The sequence below is a fragment of the Lepisma saccharinum genome, chromosome 1 (assembly GCF_977018435.1).
Source record: "Lepisma saccharinum chromosome 1, izLepSacc3.1, whole genome shotgun sequence".
In the NCBI taxonomy this organism is placed as follows: domain Eukaryota; kingdom Metazoa; phylum Arthropoda; class Insecta; order Zygentoma; family Lepismatidae; genus Lepisma; species Lepisma saccharinum.
The window spans coordinates 129,392,976-129,412,361 of record NC_139229.1 but is presented as its reverse complement, the minus strand read 5'-3'; the positions used below and the strand labels follow the sequence as shown (position 1 = coordinate 129,412,361).

The 19,386-nt window shown below is 38.2% G+C and overlaps 1 long non-coding RNA gene across 4 annotated transcripts in view; it reads left to right on the top strand.

Moving 5' to 3' along the window:
* The first annotated feature begins 782 nt into the window (after positions 1-782).
* LOC145988545 (uncharacterized) overlaps positions 783-19,386 on the top strand; it is a 36,271-nt gene continuing 17,667 nt past the window's right edge. For 3 of the 4 annotated variants that reach the window (XR_014441764.1, XR_014441762.1, XR_014441765.1), the window contains exons 1-3: positions 7,189-7,265; positions 11,180-11,283; positions 17,928-18,074. This is a non-coding gene — a long non-coding RNA (uncharacterized LOC145988545). Of the gene's footprint in view, positions 1,022-7,188; positions 7,266-11,179; positions 11,284-17,927; positions 18,075-19,386 lie in introns of those variants that run through there. The other variant, XR_014441763.1, reaches the window with a different exon arrangement.

Genomic DNA, 19,386 nt, shown 5'->3' with positions numbered 1-19,386 from the left:
CTATGGGTTTCAAGTACAAAAAGAAGAACGACAGTAGACGATTTCTGACAGAGAGAGACGATATAGTTACAGCCAGAGTAACATTTTTGCGAAAAATGCATCTTCTCAGAAATAAGGAACCTTTGCCCTATATATTTTATTTAGATGAAACGTACATATATCAGAATTACGCTCCAACAAAAATCTGGCAAAATAAAGAGGGTACAGGGGTTTTTAAAAGTGCCCGTGGGTAAGAGTGGGTGCATTATTGTTTGTCACATATGTTCCATCACACTGGTTTTCTACAAGAATGTAAATTAGTTTCCAGGCCAAAGGCAAAATTGACGTCTGATGACTACCAATTGTTTTTCGGTCTCTTGTCAATGAACCTTTTTATACATTTGATATCATACAATTATCGGTATTCTACTGACCACAAGATGCGGATAATAGGTATACTCAGGTCATACGCGAACAATGGGACGTCTGTATTTCATGGTTCTTTCGATTTCAACTCACCTTTCCGCTACTCTGGCAACGCTGCATGCAGTCTCGTTGCGCTGGATAGGTCGTTTCCCCGCTCCCTAATTCCCTTGCCAGCTTCTAGAGCACACGCCGTAAGAACTGAAATGAGCTGTAGTCCCGATGATTTATCTGAGGTTAACATGTTAGGGTGAGGTGCAGAAATTGTTCATTAACGTGTAGAAGTTGTAAAATAATATTTTCTATTCTCGCAATGATTCTCCGTATACAAGTATGCGAACCATATTTGTTGTTATTTTACTTACGCTGTCTACAGCGTTGCCACACTGTTTATTTCATAATTGGAGAGCATGGATCGTGTAAGAATGGCGGAAGAGAACAGTAAAAAAGTTGTTAATGTTGTACAGATTAATCGGACTGTACCTTAGAATTATTTCGCCTAGCCGGTACGCTCTACGATCCCACACAGAAATGCGTCGAGGTTGACGAAGAAGACGACAGTGACAGTGACAATCACGATGTAGAAGAGCATGTGGAATGTGGACTGATTTGATTATAGGTATGACGTATTGCATGAAGAACGTTTGCGCAATTTCTACGCGTACCCCAAACTTTTAACTTCAAATTCGTGATTAGGAGGCCTTAATGAGTGAGTTTGCGAAATAATACAAAACTCGGGGAGGGGTTCGGTATTGTAAATGGCAGTGTCTGCTGCCACGTTCTTTTTCTGCTGGAACCTCAAAAAAGATGCGCGTGGCAGCAGACTCGGTCTTTGTCTTATCGTGATTTCATCAGCTATGTATGCAATTACGTCTGTAACACATACTGTGAAGTTGTAGCGATTACTTTCACAAAAAATGTTTTAAGATTATGTCCCTTAGCATTCTTCTAATATAAACCTAAATGCTCTCGTAGTTAGGTTAGGTTCTGTAAGCATTAAAATAATATCGCTAAATGCTTTCTAAAGAAAAAGGTTCTAAATTACCTGCACATTCATTCCCACTAATCATAAACTTGCATTCCTCTCGTCTCAATCTGTTCTTAAGATTTGTTACATCCTTTTAGCAGACGAATTACGTGGCAGCAGCAAATTTGACGCTTATTCTTACTGCTGACACGTGCGTGGCAGAAGACTCGGCCATTGTAAATTCGCTTCAAATTTTGTCCTTTGCTACAGCGCCTAGAATAACGTAGTGTGGAAAACGGCATGCTTCTGCGCTCTCTGGATGGTTCCACTCGAAAATGATCCGCTAGAGGCGCTGGTGTTGACCCCGGTGCTTGGTGTTCGACTGCTTATAATGGAAGTAAATTGAGTTTTCTCTGCAACGTCTGATTCTTTTACATGAAGCATTTCTATGAATGTGATAATTGCTATGATATTTGGTACAGTGGTCGCGAAGATATTAACGAACATTCTAGACAGTCGACCACGTCCTGTTATCGTCATACTTTCGTTAATAATACGGGAGAAAAAATACGCGTGGAATGCTCTTGGCAACTAAATTTTTGTGTATGAATTAGGTTCGTTATTATTATCATCATCATTTCTTTTAAAGATATACACACTGAAGCATTTGTATTTTTGATATTTACTGTCTCTTTTCTTCCGCTTTAAACTAATCGCGGCGATGATGATAGGGTAAAGACCCCGAATATGAGGATAGGCACCTAAAATGAGACCCCCATGTATCTCGTAAACAAAGAGCTGCACCCTAGCAGAAAGGAGCTGAAACACAAGGAGGAATCGCGCCATAGCACTGGAAGTCACGTGAGCTCTTTGTGTGTAGAGTTGGTGACGCAGCGAATGTGAATAAGAAAGTTTGCTCCTGGAAATTTTGCTGCCGTTTGGAAATTAGCTGCTGAAAATGGATAAGGTAAGTTGTTACTGATCCCCTTTTTACTGTGTTTCGTAGTGGTGAGTGTGTGTGTTGTACCATGTAATTAGTTGCTAGTTTTCGTCCACTTGTAAGAGAGATAGTGTTGTTCATTTATTTACCCTGCGAAGGTCCTATTATGAGACCTGGAAGTGGTTCAATATATGAGACCGGTCTCATAATAGGACTACCATAATAATGAAGGGTCTCATATTAGGAGTCACAAAATATATCTAATATTTTACGTTGATTTTCATCATTGCTTTTCCTAATTTGGGAGCTACGTTGCAATTATGTTACAAATGAAATGGTTATTAATCTTTACCTTTTGTTATATATAATGATCAGAATATTCTTGTAGTTTTTACACAAAATAACGAACTATATCGGACTATATAACCAAGCTGCAGCAGGTTAGGCCAACTTGAACAGGAACAGGAGCCTGAAAGCAGTCCTATTCAAGCTACGCAGTCTTCAAACAGTACCACCCCTGATGACGATGCCATTGTAATGCCAGAAGACATTGAGCCACTGCCCGCACTAGACAGTCCATCTCTTACCAACTCCGGGAAATCTCGCGTAGTGAATCAACCAGTAGTTATAACAACGACACCATACAAAAGAAGACTTGCAGACAATTCGAAGAAATGTAAGAAGGAAGTGAAGAACCTGTTTGGTAGTGGTGTTACAGGCACTCACAGTAGGAAGCCTACTGAGGTAAAAAAAAAAAAAAAAAAAAAGCAGCAATCAGATTACTCGCGTTCTACTTCACGTAAGAAGAGGAAGGTTGTATCAAAGAAATGTGAAGAATCCACAGATGAGTCGGAAGAATCTTTCTCATTATCAGAATCGTCTGACAGTTTAGAATTAGATGTAGATGAATATGATACAGAATGTGTATTTTGTGGTTCATCGTATTCCAAAGATCAACGTGGTGAAGAGTGGGTAAAGTGCACACGTAGTTATAAGTGGGCTCATTACACTATTGTGTGTCCGATGTGCAAAAATGAAAAGTAAACGCATTATGAACTTAGTTTCTACCAGGTAGTTACTCATGTGTAACACAATGTAGGTCTTTTCACAGTTTCATTTGAAGTGAATTTTGGTGACAACAGGACAGCTACTAGGATAGCATAGAAGGAATTGTTTTGTATTTTAGCATGGTAAAAATAATCAGTTTCTTTTTTTAGAATAGCCTAATCTTTTTAAACATGGTGTAAAAATAATTTCGTTTCACTTATAGTTGGGTAAGAAAATAATTTAGTTCAAAGATTCAAATGATTTATATAACCCAAAGAAGGTCGGGGTCTCTTATTCGGTACCCCCTATAAAAATAGCTCAGTAGCACATGTGTTCATTTTTTTGTTTATAATTTATGACTGTTACTTTTTTGTATTCCAAAATGAATAGACTCCCTACAAAATATATTTAAAAAAAACATAAATCGTTTATGCTTTAATTAACAAGTAAATCGAATTCTACCAAAAGGGTCTCATATTCGGGGTCTTTACCCTAATGATGATTGCATGAAACGACAAGGGGAACCCCACAAAACTTTCTTAGTGCCATCGACATGATTGTAAGGCAACTTTCAAACCAATGGGACAAGCGACACGGGATGTTCACACTAGTGACACACACTTCCAGCCTGTAAAATAGCATTCATTGCACATGAGGGTCCAAACAGCAAACGACACGTTCATATGGCGTATTCGCGTGCTACTTGTTACTTCGGTCGGAAAGCTCCGAAGCGACGCGCTACAGGGGGAGTTCCCAACTAAGTGACAAGCGACATGGTGCCTTCAGTCTATTAGCAAGCGTTCCTTGCGAACAACAGATAGGCGACACGATAAACCGCACAGTCCCTACAGATCTAGGCGACACGATAAGCAACACGTGTCGCTTTGTCGCTCAAACTGGGCTATTTCCTAAATAGCTTGCAACATGTTCTCGTGGTTTGTTGTTCGCGCATACGCGATGCAATGAGTGTCTTACTTTAGTGAGATTGCGCACCAAAGCGACAAGCGGCACGCGACACTTATCGCTTGAAGATTTCACCAACCGAACGCTGGCCTGTGCTTCCCGTCATGCCGCTACGATGTGAAATGTTGCTCTTGATTGGCTCGTTTCCAAGCAACATGTGTCGCTTGGGTGTGAAAGTTGCCTTGGACCGAAGGACCCGTGTGGCTTTGGTGTGAAATCCTCGTATCGTTTGTCGCGTGTCGCTTTGGTGTAAAATCTCCTTGAGGAAACGGTGCAGTCAGAGCTTGTGTCCCTACGGTTCGAAAGGCTGCATTGATTTCCGACTGCTCGCTTTCAAGCGACATTTGTAGTTTGTCGCCTCGGTATGAAATATCTCTCAGGATACTATTTATATTCTAATAACATAGAAAAATAAACTCTAATACACAGTACAAGACCTGACGTCCGGAATCACATTGCGATGTTTCTTCTTGCGTTACGCATGCTATTTATTTATTAATTTTATTTTACTTTTCTTTCCAAATTAATAACATTTTGTGACTGCAAATCACTCCACAAATATAACTGTTTCCATCAATTCACTTACCGCCTTTCTAGAGAAACAAATCTACACAATATATTCCAAAAACTAACTAAGCCGCATTACTTTCATAACAAAATTAGCACCTGGGTCGATCGCACTGCCATCTACTTGTCATCGTCTCGGGGAACCAGTTTCTTGTGTCGTTTTCCACACTACGTTATTCAAGGCGCTGTACCATAGCGCTGTACCTTTGCTAAGGAAGGAAATGTTATCCTCATATCGTGGCAGTGTTGCCAGGTCTACTGATTTCGCAGGAGATTTCCTGATTTTCAGCACGGTCTACTGATCTCCTGACAAGTTTCATGAAAATGTGGAAATCTCCTGATTTTTTGCTTCCTTAAATATTTATAATGACCAATTATTTTTTAAAAAATGGAAAGTTTATTTAAATTTTACATATTCAGCTGATGGAATGCAAAGATCCATGAATATTCTGCAGAGAGAGAGAGAGAGAGAGGTAGGTGGTGGAGGAGGGTTATACCATAGAAAATGGTTATACCAGGCTTGATGACATTGGGAAAGCCGCGCGGTTTCTTGAGCCCATTGTGCATTGGGAACTCCAACACGGGTGTCCCATCTGGTGCGGTTTTTGTCAAAGGGGAGGTAACTGAAAACTGGTTACAACTAAATACCAATGTTGCCACCCACACATAGGAACAAGTTTTCCGTTTTATGGTAGTGTTTATTGCAACTCGGATAAAAAGGGAGTCCACATAACGAATGCAGCTAAAGGTTATGGTTACAAAAGCTCTTAGTAAAATGTCGATTTATTGATTTGGTTTATTTTACTTCGCATTTCTGCCACTTTTGGCTAATCGCGAAGACGAGAATGAATGATGATATGATGAAATTGATAAAGAGATAACCGTGCCCAGGCCGAGATTCGATCCCGACACGGCCGGACCCTGGGGTCGAGTAGTTATCACAACGCGCTGCGACGCCAAGGGTTCCGGGTTCGAATCCCGCTCGGGCTTGTTTGTTTGTGAATGTCCATTCATCAATTTCATCACTCATCCCCATCGAATTTGCCAAGAAGTACAAAACGCAAAGTAAAATAAACTAAATCAATCGATCCCGAGACGGGTTCCTTGATGTCATAGCGCTGTGCTAACTACTCAGCCACGGAGGTCGGCTTAGTAAACTGCTGTTGCAGACTTATGCCTATGCTTGTACGTCGCAGTCTCTTAACTTAGAAATAATGGTTCATGTTTTTATTTAAGCCATTTCTGAGCGTAACTGCTACTACAATTGGTCTTATGTACCTTCATACTCAATCAATACTGTGGCGGTAGAAATTATCTTTCCCGATTTTAGATCAGATAATCCTGGAATGCAAAAGGCGATTTAATTAACATTTACATTGTCTGGAGTGACTTGGGAAAAAAGTTGAAGAAAAAACCTGCGACTTGTCTGATACTGGTTCCCGGGTTCGAATCCCGGACTGGGCATGGGTGCTCTTTGTGAGTGTCCCTTCATCAATTTCACATATTTATGATTAGACAAATGTGGCAGATGCGAAGTAAAATAAACCAAATCAATCAATCAATCTGTGTAATACTGGTTGGTTACCTTCCTTGATTGAAAGTAAAATTTTAATTCAAGGTTATTTCGGGGGTCCAGGCATGATAGCCCTTCTCCATTACCATTAATGCGAGTATGCTTTGAATGTGTTGTTAAAAAAAAAACTGTGGGCGTTCTTACATCCTCTAACTTTGTCTAATTTTAAATAAAATCAAGCTAAGGTGTTATCAGGTAGAGTAATTCAAAAATATATCCCCGAATGCGTAATGGCTGAAGCTCTAGTCTTAGTTAACACAAAATTCACGAAATGTTTCCATAAACTTTTAAACGCCAAGTACATAAATCCATGCACAGTCACAACCATTTATTTTAGAATATTTCTGAGAGATGAACAGAAAATCGAGGTCGGATTTTTTCCAGTACTGTCACTTGCACCCCCTCTGTTTTGGCACTCGATCATCGCCACTGGTTGGGGGAAACTGTATCTTTACCTTAGGTGAATTAAGGGGGTGGGGTTATCGTACCACTTGAAGTACAAATTCATAATAAAATTTGTATTAACATAACAGTATTATCTTTTGACATCTAAAATTAATAATTAACGTTCAATAATGATAGTGGGAAGCTTTTCCCACTCAACCCCCCCCCCCCAGAACGTTGATAATACGCTATTATTAGTTCTTCTGATTTTTTAAGCAGATCTCCTGATTTTTCAGGGGACGATCTCCCGATTTTTGAAAATATGACCTGGCAACGCTGTATCGTGGCAACACTTACGAAAATGGCGGCGACTTGAAGTAGATGTCAAGGCGCTATAGTAGAAGAAAGGGGAAAATATAAAGGTATTTGTGTATTTTTCTTAGCTCTTACAGCTTCTTGGCAAGCCATTATCTGTGTGATTGAAATTGTGTAGTGGATTTACTTGATGAACTTTTAGTAGTTCTCATAAACTGTGAAATAGGAACATGTGGTTGGCTCTCTCAAATTTGAGATTATTTTAGGGTATGATGTCAGCTGCATCCATACTCCCTTAAACATGTAAATGACAGTAAATTTAGTTTGACAGTAAATTATCACATGAAAATTCGAAAGTTATACATCTTTGAGGACATAGTTTCGATAAAGGTACATGTGCTAGTGCTTTAAACCCAATGCAGTATGTTGAAGTTACTCATAATGCTAGTCATTAACAATCAAATGTTTTGCCTCTAAAACATGGTGTACCCCAAGGTTCCATTTTGGGACCTTTACTTTTTCTTATCTTTATTAATGATCTTCCAGCTAATATTAACGACTCCAATATAATTCTCTTTGCTGACGATACTAATATCATAACTAAGCATGGTGACTTGTGCCAATTGGAAATTATAACTAATAAAGTACTAACCGACTTGACACAATGGTGTATTGAAAATAAGCTAATTTTGAATAGATCAAAAACTGCCTATATACTATTCCACAATCTACAAAAGATTAATTGTTCCAAACCTATACTAAAAATAAATAATGATATTATTAATTGTGTACAACATACAAAATTTTTAGGTGTTGTTGTTGATGGAAATATGAAATGGAATACTCATACTGATGTATTACTCTCCAAACTAAGCTCAGTCTGTTATGGACTTAAGGTATTAAGCAAAATATGTAGTAAAGAAACCGTTCTTATGGCTTGTCATGCAAACTTTCACTCAAGATTAAGATATGGAATTATGTTTTGGGGAAATACACCTGGTGCCAAACAGTTGTTTATCTTACAGAAAAGAGTCGTTAGAATAATAATCGGTGCCAATTATCGTGAATTGTGTAGGCAGGTGTTTAGAAGCCTAAAGATTTTACCATTACCATGTTTGTATATATATGAAGCATTAATATTTATGAAGAAAAATATTCTCAATCTTAAAACAAATAGCAGCGTACATTCGTATGGAACGAGGAAGAAAGATGACATTCATTATGAAAGCCACAGGACATCTAATTTTAATAAGAGTGTTTACTTTAATGGATATAAATTGTACAACCATTTGCCTAAGAAATTAAAAGACTGTCCACTCAACATATTTAAAAATCAGCTTAAAAGTATGCTTATATATCATTGTTTTTATTCGGTTGTGGAATTTTTTCAAATCAAATTTGATTAATTATCAATTGTTATCTACATTTATCTACATTTTGTATTAGTAATGTATAATACGTATATAATACATTGTAATGTTATATGACGTTTCCTATACCAATCTGTAATTAGTGTTACATGTATGGTTCTTACAGGAAATAAATCTATCTATGTATGGTATATTTTTTGGACTGACTATTTTCACCAGGTGAAGAAGCTAGCTTTTGAGCTATTTTCACCAGATTTTAAACGGCGCATGTGTACGATCTACAACCTGGCCTACTACATGTGTGCATTCTTCTTCTTCTTTCTCTGACCCTGTCATGTGTGCAGTATTTAGTTGTTGATGTGTAGAAAATAAGCTAATGTCGGCGTGCATTTATTTTCGTATGGACAACAACAAGTAATTTTTCTGCACACTATGAAGTTGGAAAAATACCGCAAGATGTTTTAATATGAATTGTGGCTGATAATATGTCACATGACGTAAATTATTAAAATTATTTCTGTAAATACTTCCCAACACCAGATCATGTAATTTCTGGTGTTAGCACTTTCGGTATGGTAACAGTTTCATAGATCGGAGACACATTAAAATCTGATATATTGTGTTTCGCATGGTTTGTACTTACCAATTGTGTATTGTGGAACATAGTTCAAGGTGCCATTATGCTTTTTACACGAAAAAAAAACAACACAATTTTTCACGTAGAGAGTAATTTCTTTGACTCCTTTTTTAGCTTCCATGACACAGAATATGGCGGGCAAATCTTGACTACCGTAGTGGGCATGCAGTGTTTCCATTCACAGATAGCCCCACGAACCATTTCTGCTAAGGTTAGGTTAGGTTTGGATACGTTAGGCAAGCATAGCAAAAAAAAGGAAAGAAAGAAAAAGGGTTGTAACACTGACGGGGGCTTATGTCATCAAACGTACGCAGCATCTGTTTGCCGTAGGGCAAGCAAATGAAAGCAATGGCAGTTGTGCGTCGGTGAGATATTTCTCTTGAAAAATACATGATTTCCTAATTAAATATATTCCGCGATTAAAGAAAATACCTCGACGAATGTTGTAAACCTTGAAGAAACTCATTCTGTAAGTAGTTTCTTGTGTAAAATTGAAGAAATGTGTGTCCGATGTATGAAACTGTTACCACACTCTCTGCTATTCTCACTACTTGGTGATAGTAGTAGTTGCACCAATTTTTAATTTAAATTAACTCCTTAGTAAAAACTTAAGTACTACTGCTAATGAGATATTAAGTCCACTTTATGCACAGTTAGGCAAATTGCGAGTGGGCCTACATTTTAGAATGGGATCTGAACCACAATATGTCTCCACTGGGTATCGAACTTGGGACTCATTGATTACAATGTGGGTAACAGTTCCGATTGTTTTATGATTATTTTTTTTTCAAATTCCCCTACCAGGAAGACTAATTATCACATAATTTTGGCAATCATTGTCACACGAAATTTAAACCGTCCTTAAAGTAGTGTACACTGTTTGGATTTCGAAAAAAGTTATTTATGTTGAAAAGACAACGAAGCAATTACAGAATATCTCAGATTGCTTTCAAATTCGGCATAGTCACTAATTTTGGTGTCCTAATCACGAATTTGTGGTCACGTCTAGAAAATGCAAAATAAGTAGAAATAAGGGGGTCCGTGAATGAAGTAACTCACGGTTTCAGGGATGGAAAATGTTCAGTAAAAGTTATTTTTTTAAAGAAGGTCAGTAAAGTTTGTTTTTATGATTGCCATTACGATTCTGGCTCATTAGCCAATTGCATTAAGTCGTTCATTTTAGTTCTCGCCACCGAAAATCCCAGGTTGTTGTTAATGTTTATTATTATTATGGTCCTTGAGTGGCCATCCTGTAACATCAAAAACACAAATGTAGGGTTATTGGTTTGGAGTTAAACAATCTGAACTTCAGCCATTTTTTATCCTGAGGTGAATAATTGTGGAGGTTTCCCTCAATAAAGCCACTGCAGATGTTTCAGGTGAGGCGATAGATGATGTTTGAGGTGTGGCAGATTCCTGTTGGGTGGAGGGTAAATTTTCATATGGCGGTGTGAATCTGGAGTACTGTAGGCCAGGATGTTATACAGGGTAGGGAGGCACTTGAAAGCAACTCTGGGTTTGTTTCTAGTGTCAGAATCAGTGTGGGGGATGAAAACATAGGGGGTGTGTGATTTTGTTGAAGTGAAGTGAGGGTGGTATTGGGTGTTTGATTGAATTGTTTTAAGTCCACTTTATGCACAGAAAGGCCAGTCTGAACTGGACCTACAGTTTAATGTGGGATCCGAACCACTGTGCCATGTGCCTCCACCCGGTATCAAACCCAGGACTATGTATTGGCTGTTAATCAGTGATGTGCCACAGACTATACATCAACATTTTCATGTGTTTTCCTCTACAAGTAGATTACATTGCATTGTGGTAGACAATGTGAACTAAAGTAGAGATTAATTTACAACACTGCTTCATATCTAGAGAGGTTTTGATTTTATTAAAAAGTGTGGATAACACTGTAACAATGTCAACTATTTAAGAATATTTGTAATTGTTAATATCTATGTGTATGTGGGACATTCAGAATTTAGTCCTTAAATTGAAATGCATTTGTTATTTGCAGTCAGAACCTGAAGTCGCCCATCCGATCGACCAATACTCTTTGACTTTTGAGGAGTAGATGTGCAAGTGATACAGACAATTAGGAATAGTTTCATTGAGGCAAATGTGAGTATATATTTTTTTGTTTTTTTTTGTTTTTGTAGAGAGAATCATTTTCATTAATGGTACATTGTACTGAATAATAATATTCCACGTGAGGATATAGATGAAGTTAGAGGTGTGGCAGGTTCCTTTGGGGTATAGTTTTTTTTTCACCTGGGGCTTTGGATTTGTGAGCGGGGGAGGGGGAGCAGGGGCTATTTGAAAACAACTATGAGCTTTAAGATTAGGCACACAGTACTTGTACTATGTAGAATTTTCAGCGAAAAATGCAGTCTTGACCAGGACTCGACCTGGGTTTCTGGCATACAGTGCCATTTCTTTGCTACTGAGGCTTTGCCTAATTTTTTGCTGCTGCTGTTTTATCTGTGTGAAATCATCTCTGCAAGTGCTACCGCAATCTGTTGTCTTTGAAACACTGTAGACGTCGACATTGCCTGGTTCCTCCCAGCATAGAGATGTAAATTCATTCAGATAAGGTGCACACAGGAGACGTACTTAAAACATTGGTCGAAGTCAGAGAGCAATGGCACGGTATGTCAGAGTCCTGGCCGAGCCTGCGTTTTTCGCTGAAAATTCTACGAAACTCCGAGCTTGTTGGGGAAGATGTTTTTCTGGTGTTTGGATCACTGTGGAGGATGGAAAGGAGGGAATATGTCTGATTTTGTTGGGGGAGGGGGGGGGTGCAGGGTGGTATTGTGTGACAAGTACAGTGGGGTTGGTGGAATATTTCTTAATGGAGGTGTATTTGGGATATTTGTTTGGTGACCAAGGTGAAAGGATTATTCACGATTGACTAAGGGTTGGTGTAGGCAGAGGTTGGAGAATGGGACGTCTTACTTGGTGTGGAATATATACATATATAGTGTGTGTACACACACACACACACTATATAGCCAAAAGTCACTGGACATCCATTGCTGTTAATTCCAAGACACCAGTCATGTTGATTGGGTATCAAACCTCCCTTTGCTGTTATTAGAGCATTTACCCTTCGGGGTGGGCTTGCCACTAAGTTCTGGTAAACTGCTGGCGGAATTTGTTTGCATTCTTCCTGTTGCACGATGAGTAGTTGGTGTGTTTGTTGGTCGAGTTAGTCTGGCATGCAAATGATGATGCAGCTTATCCAAAGATACTTGATTGGATCAGGGCTTGGGAAGGCCAGTTAAGCACTTCCACCTGATTTTCTTCAAACCTTGATACAGTTGACCTTGCTGCGTGGGCAGGAGTATTATCTTGATACAAGAAAGGGGCCTCTTCCACACTGTTGCCACAGCATGGGACGCATGTTATTGTCTAAAATGTTGTGGTACATGTCAGAGATCATCAATCCATTGATTGAAACTAAGAGCCCAAGTCTAAACCAGGAAAAAACACCTCAGCCATTATGGCACTCCACCAAATTTCACTGTTGCTACAACAGACACTGGCAAACGCTGTCTGCCAGGCATCCACCAGGTCCGCACGCATCCATCTGACTGCCAGAACATGTACTGTGACTCGTCACTCCATGAGACTTACTTCCACTGCTCCATAGTCCAATGACGGTGTTATTTGCACCACTCCAAGTGGCGCCGGGCATTGGTGGATATGATCAATGGCTTTCTAGCAGCAGCACAACCATGAAAACTAAGTTCTATCACCTCCCGGCAACTAGTTCTATCACTGTGCTCTGTACCTGAGTTACAGCAGAAATCCTCTACAATCATTGATAATGCTGTCTGACGATTGGTTCGTACAACGTGCTTCAGAGTTTGCCGGTCCCGATCAGTCCTGGGCCTTCCAGAGTGATGATAGGGCTCCGTGCTTCCATGACATTTGCACTTGCCAATGACATCACTAACAGTGGACTGGGACACATTTAATTGCTGAGATATCTCTTCTTAAATGCCCAAATTTGTGTGTTCCAACAATCATTCTCCGTTCGAAAGCACACAACTCTCACTGTTTACTTATTGTGACATCAAAGGCAAGTATACCCCGCGACAGGTTAAGTTTGCAGCAGGTTTTATGTATTAAACTGCGCGAGAACGGCGCTCAACATCTCCCGTGCGAGTCTTGCCTCAACTGCCGAGCCGTTCATATCACAGACATTGAGAAAATCGGCAGTATTGCAGCGGAACTATATTCTGCGCGCACGTTTGGGTCTACATGGGCGAAAAGTTGCTGCAAACTTAACTTGTCGCGGGGCTTAGAGTGTTCTTGCATTTGTGCCTTCACTTACGTATTGTAATGTGTTGATGTCATACTGGGCAAGTTCACTTGGAACACAGTTGACTTTTGGCTATGTATACAGTGAGTGTGTGTGATGTGTTAGAAATTTATTTCATGCACTGTAATACAGTTTGAAAACTCCTACATAGATCTTAGTCATTAATTATGTGCGCAAAGATGTCATTTTATTCTAGAATTAGTTTTGTTGTTGGAGGACACAGTTAAACTATACGCAATATTTATTAATAGGCATATTGATAATCAATACTCTACTGGTATAATATATATTGCAAATGATCCTATGTATGTAACAGGATGATTGCAGAGGGTTTGCCTTTGAAAAGGAACTGTGTATTTAAGACATTTACTTTACAAAACCACGACACGTGAATCATACAGGGTGTGGCAATGAATCTCCACACTTAACACAGATTGTACATCATCATATAAAATGGAGTACTTTATTCAGTAAAGAAGAAATACAAATACAATTGTTACATTTTTGTTTATTTGGAAATAACATTAATAAGAGACCTCCATTTTGTTCCACACACACTATCAGTCTTTTTGATAGGTACACCACATTGGGCAGCAAGGCCACAGGAATTTAAGCAATTTCTTCCTGGGTCTGATCTTTAAGTTAATTGAGGGTGCTTGGGGTTGCTGGTTCGAAGAGTTTTACTTTCACATGGACAGGTCCAGTGATCTCATGGGCCAAGGAATATTACCATTGTTTTTGTAATATGTTTTTACAGTGAATGTGCTCTGTGCCTCGTTCCACAACTCCATCATAACTGAATGGTAAAGCAGGGACTGGAAGATGACAGTAGTCGCATGTTACCTCTGACGCAACAATATTCATTTGCCAAATTGTCCAGTTCATTCCCGCACCCTGTATGTTTTTAGTCATAAAATAATAATATTGCACTAAATTAGAGAGTTGTAAATGCAGGGTGGTTCAAAAAGGATTTTACAACTTTGTAGGTTTACAAAGATTTATTCGGAAACGTTAAAAATGGCTGCTGTCACAAGCTAAGAGGAGCTCTTTGTGTGTTTTGGTTTGGAGGCCACTTCCAACATGATGGTGCATGACCTCAGTACCTCACTGAAATCTGGGATATCCTCAGTAACTGATTTCCTGGTAGGTGAACGAAATCCCAAAAGTTAAAATCGAGGTGTGTTGGATCAGGTGATTGAGGTGGCCATGCAATTGGCTCTCATCGACCTGGAAATCGGTTATTTATTATATCCTGGACTTCAGTGAGGTGGTGCTGTATCTTGTTGGACATGGATGCAGCTAAAACACACAGTCAGCTCTCTCTTGACCTGTGAAAGCAGCTATTTTTAGTGGAACTGCCAATTGTGCTTATGGTGGTGGATATCAGTACTATTCCAAATGCTATTCAAACTTAATGTATGTCCTTACAAAATGACACCACAACCAGTTCTGTAACATTTCAAGATACATTTTTATGCACTTACAAAACTGATACACCGTAGCCCTATGTTGGCTAATATTGAGTACTGGTTAATCTGTCCCATCGCTAATAATAATAGAGAGGTGGAGGATGGTAAATGGCAGAGCCCATTATAAATAATTTAAAATGATAGTGTACTAGGTATGTAGTATTCTGGAAAAAAACTTAGGGTTCCAGAAAACAGAGAAAATTCATTTCAAGTTGATGTGGGAACACTACTGAAAACCACATCATGTAACTTACTTAATTCCTTTTGCTCCATCAGGAGCATAGGGCTTCAGTGAAACGTCTCCATTTGGCATCTCCACAGTTCATTGTCAGACACGTGGCATGTGAAGCAGTCATTGTGAAGGATCTGTTGTGTTTTGTTTCTCCAAGCAGTGGCATATGTGAGATTGGGGTGGGGAAGTTGATGGGGGGGGGGGGTGCTACATCTCAAAATTTTGAGTTTCTGATGAAAGCAGTAAAGAACTCGGAAAAAAAGGGTTAAATGCGAACACCCTTTAAAATGATCTCTGACTACCATTTTTGTCTTTGAACAGCTTCTAAAATGAAGGTTTAAAGCGGTGATTGCAAATATTTTGCAGTTTATTTCACCCCTACCTAGGAAACCACTATGTGATACCAAGTTTTACCATTTCAGTCCCCCTGGGGAAAAAAATCCTACGTATGTACGTGGTTCCAAGTGAGTGGGGGGGGGTTATTGTAAATGCAAGAAACAACACCTACCTGTAGCACGTATCTTTGAGAGGTCATGAGCTGCCGCTGGTGAATGCCTCTGTCAGACGACCTTGGTTCCACAAATTGAAATGGTCTCTGGCAGTGATTGTTTTCACCTTAAGGCTAAGGACTGGTCATGTATGCGTGAGTCAACATCTTTTCCTAGATAAAGATGATATACTCTCCTCTATGTAAATGCATAGAAGAATCGCAAACTCTTGACCCCCCTTTAATACCTGCTTAGAAATAATCATCCTGATTTCTTATTCAGGAGCCTTCTTAGAGCAGGAATTCCATGAACAACCCTCCTACAGTATCATAAATTAAATATTTAAATTTACAAAAGTTTACCCTTAGACTCGGACATACCCTGAGACTCGCAATTTCATCAATTCGATCTAAATGTACTGGTTGGACCATTTAAATTGACACTGCAAAATATTTCGCCAACGAAGAATTTTAGAAAGAAATGTTTCAAATAAAAGTTAATTGGTTTTAAGGGTGAAAGTGTTATCAGTAGGGAATGGATTTTGAGGTGCATCCTTTCCAAAAAATATAGCTGTTTTCATACCAATCGTTTGAGGTATGTATTTTAGGACATGAAATCAAGTAAAATGAACACACTTTGTTTCACCTTTTTGTGAGATTAGCACATTTATCCATTTTTTGATGCTTCAGAACCTTTTTCCTTCCTTTTCTTTCATGTTTTGCTAAAAAAAAAAAAAAAAAATAGACAGAAAAATAAATGATTTTCACTCTTCTTGAGCAGTTACATAAATTCGTATAGTCTCATTTTGTAGAACAGAACAAGAGTTATAAAATTGTATAATATAATCATTGCAACCCCCAATAGTTCCCAAGATAATGTAGCAAAGCCCGCGAGAGAAAACACAAACTTCAGCAGAACCACAGTTCTCCATGCAGTTCGCTCACATTAGCCTATATAAAGAAGGTGCAGGAAAAGAGAGTATTGAATAAAGGCATTTTATTAACACCTTTTTAAAAACATTTTCAGAACCTTTTTTCTCCTTTTCCGACCGTAATTTTGCACCTTAAAATCCATTCCCTAGTTATCAGTTTGGGTATGTGCTCAGCCGAATTATTAACATTCCCATCAACAACTGCACGGCTGAAGGAAGTTTCCCTGCTCTTAAGAGGATTAAGTCACATCTCAGAACCACACCACAAATCAGGGTGAGCTAATTGTCTGTTATCCACTGAGAAAAGCATTCTTTTGAAAATACAAGAGTGGCAGAAGAAGAAACATTTTATTAATACATGACTAAAATTTACTCAAGGAGGAAAAAATGGAGTTCCTGTTATACTTCCATGTAGGCCTACGTAAATATTTCCAAATATAGGCTGCCATTTTTACAAATTATGTGTGAAACACTTGAAATCCTTTTGCAATTATTTTAAGGTATGTCTTTGTAATCAAAATGTCACATCACCTAAAAGTAAAAAAAAAAAAAATCAACGAGAAAGGCCCTCTCGACCAGCTAATTTTTGTCCATTTGAATACTATGATAGCCCAGGTTTTGAACCCAGTACACACATATTTTTATGTATTCCTACAAAATGTATTATTTATTTTATTTACCGTCAATGCAAATTGAGTCTTATATTTATTGTCACAAAATATGATAAACGTGCTGAAATATACAGGGTGGCCACAAATTAAGTGGCATCTTTTCATCATCAATTACATTTAACAGTGAGAACACATTTATAATATTGGCAACTTTGTTATTTTCTGAAGATAGTAACTTAGACATCACAATGACAATTTTATCTGTTTTCCACATAATTATCAAATTGAACTCCATTTAAATCAATGCAAGCTTGGAGATGTAATTGGCTTTCATTCTATATGTTTGTGGCTTACCAGATTTTTAAGGTCTGAGACACCATTTGCATCAAATAACTTGTTGATTCTTGAGATAGTGCCACTTTTAAGTGCTGCAGCATTTGTTGCTGAACTTCAGCTACACGTTATTGGTACACATACGTGTAAAGAAAGATAAAAAGGAAAAATAAATACTAGCTCAATTAATACAAAAGTTAGTGTGACAAAAGGTGCCCCCTTAATTTGTGGCCACCCTGTAGATGAAAAAAAAGCCTGAGTAAATATTGACACTAATGGATAAGCCTATCTTCTTATTTCACTGCAGGACTTTCAGTAGTCACTTCTATTCGTGTTTCACTTCTTGCAGTAATATCCTTTTCTTCTTCTTTCAGAAACAAAATCAGAGATTTTGGCAGGATCTGAACCAATGGACTACAGCTCACCCAAGAGCTTCAATGTTGCCCTTGCATCTAATCTTGGGATCAACACAACAGAATGTCCATATTCCCAACAGACCATTCTCACCACTATATTGAAAGGTAAGGAAAATTTCTACTATATCTGTTTAAATGTTTAACCTGTAATTAGTTGCTTTCGCTATTAATTTACATGAAGACTTAAACTTGAGAAATCAACAGTTCAAACTCCATTGCTGGTCATCCTGACTAAGGTTTTTTCCTGTGGTTTTTCCTTTGTCTGCAAAGGCGAATGCTGGGATGGTACGTTCGAAAATGCCACAGTTTATTTCCGTTATTTAATTGTACTCTCCATCATATTTTAATTTAATAGTACATATGAATGAATTTACTAAAAACAGAGTGGATAAATATTTTTCATGGTACAGAAATTAACACAAGTTGTCATTACATTAAAACCACACAAGCTATTAAACTTAGAAGCATCTTATTTCTAACTCTATTATTCATAATGTTCACATCATGTCTTCAGGGCAAAAATCAGGTACTTGTTAATTACTGTTTATATCTATATTTGTTTTCATTTCTAAATGTTTAGCTTTGTTGTTTTCATGTTTTTGCTATGTTGATTTTTATGCATGTGTGTGTGCTCCCAGGTGTTGTCCATTCTGCTGTGTCTTTTTGCATTGTATTTTGTTCTTATGAATGCACATGTCTTGCATGATGATTTATTTGTGTGTGTTGTCCGTAGTAGTTGTATGTGTGGTTGTGTTAGCTTCTTATTTGTGTTGTGTTCTGTTTTTAGAAATATATGTTTTCCTTTGTTGATTTTTATTGTTCTCCCTCTCTCTCCTCTTTCCCTCTCTCTTTCTGTAACTTTCCCTATATCATTTATTTCACTCTCTCTCATGTTTATCTCCTTTTTTCCTTGTCTCTCTATTTCCTTCTCTCCCTCTTCTATCTTTCTTTATTTCTCCCTGTTTTCTCTCTCGCTGTGTGTGTGTGTGTGTTTATTTGGGTGTGTGTTCACATACACCTGTCCATGGATGGTAGCTGTAGTTGTAGCTGTGGTAGCTGTGTTGTCTGTTTAGTTTAGAGTTGTTTTTGTTTGCTTCCTAAAGCTGGTTCCAGAGAATCCCAGGATAAAGTGAGTATAGTTCTGTGGTGTGCCTGTATTTTGTTTTGTATGTGCTGTTTCATAGCCTAAGTGTTTTTTTGTGTTATATCTTGTTCTTGTATAGCAGTGTTTGTTAATTTTTTTGATGTTCTTGTAGATTGATGTACTTGTGAGTCTGTTATCCTTAGAAGTTGTGCTGTATGGCTGTATTTCAGCTTTATTTGTGTTATTTTATGTCCTTAGATCTCAATGTTTGTTTGTACCTGTGTTTCTCTGTGTTGTGTACGTAGTTGAACTGTATACTGACTTTGTGTCTTT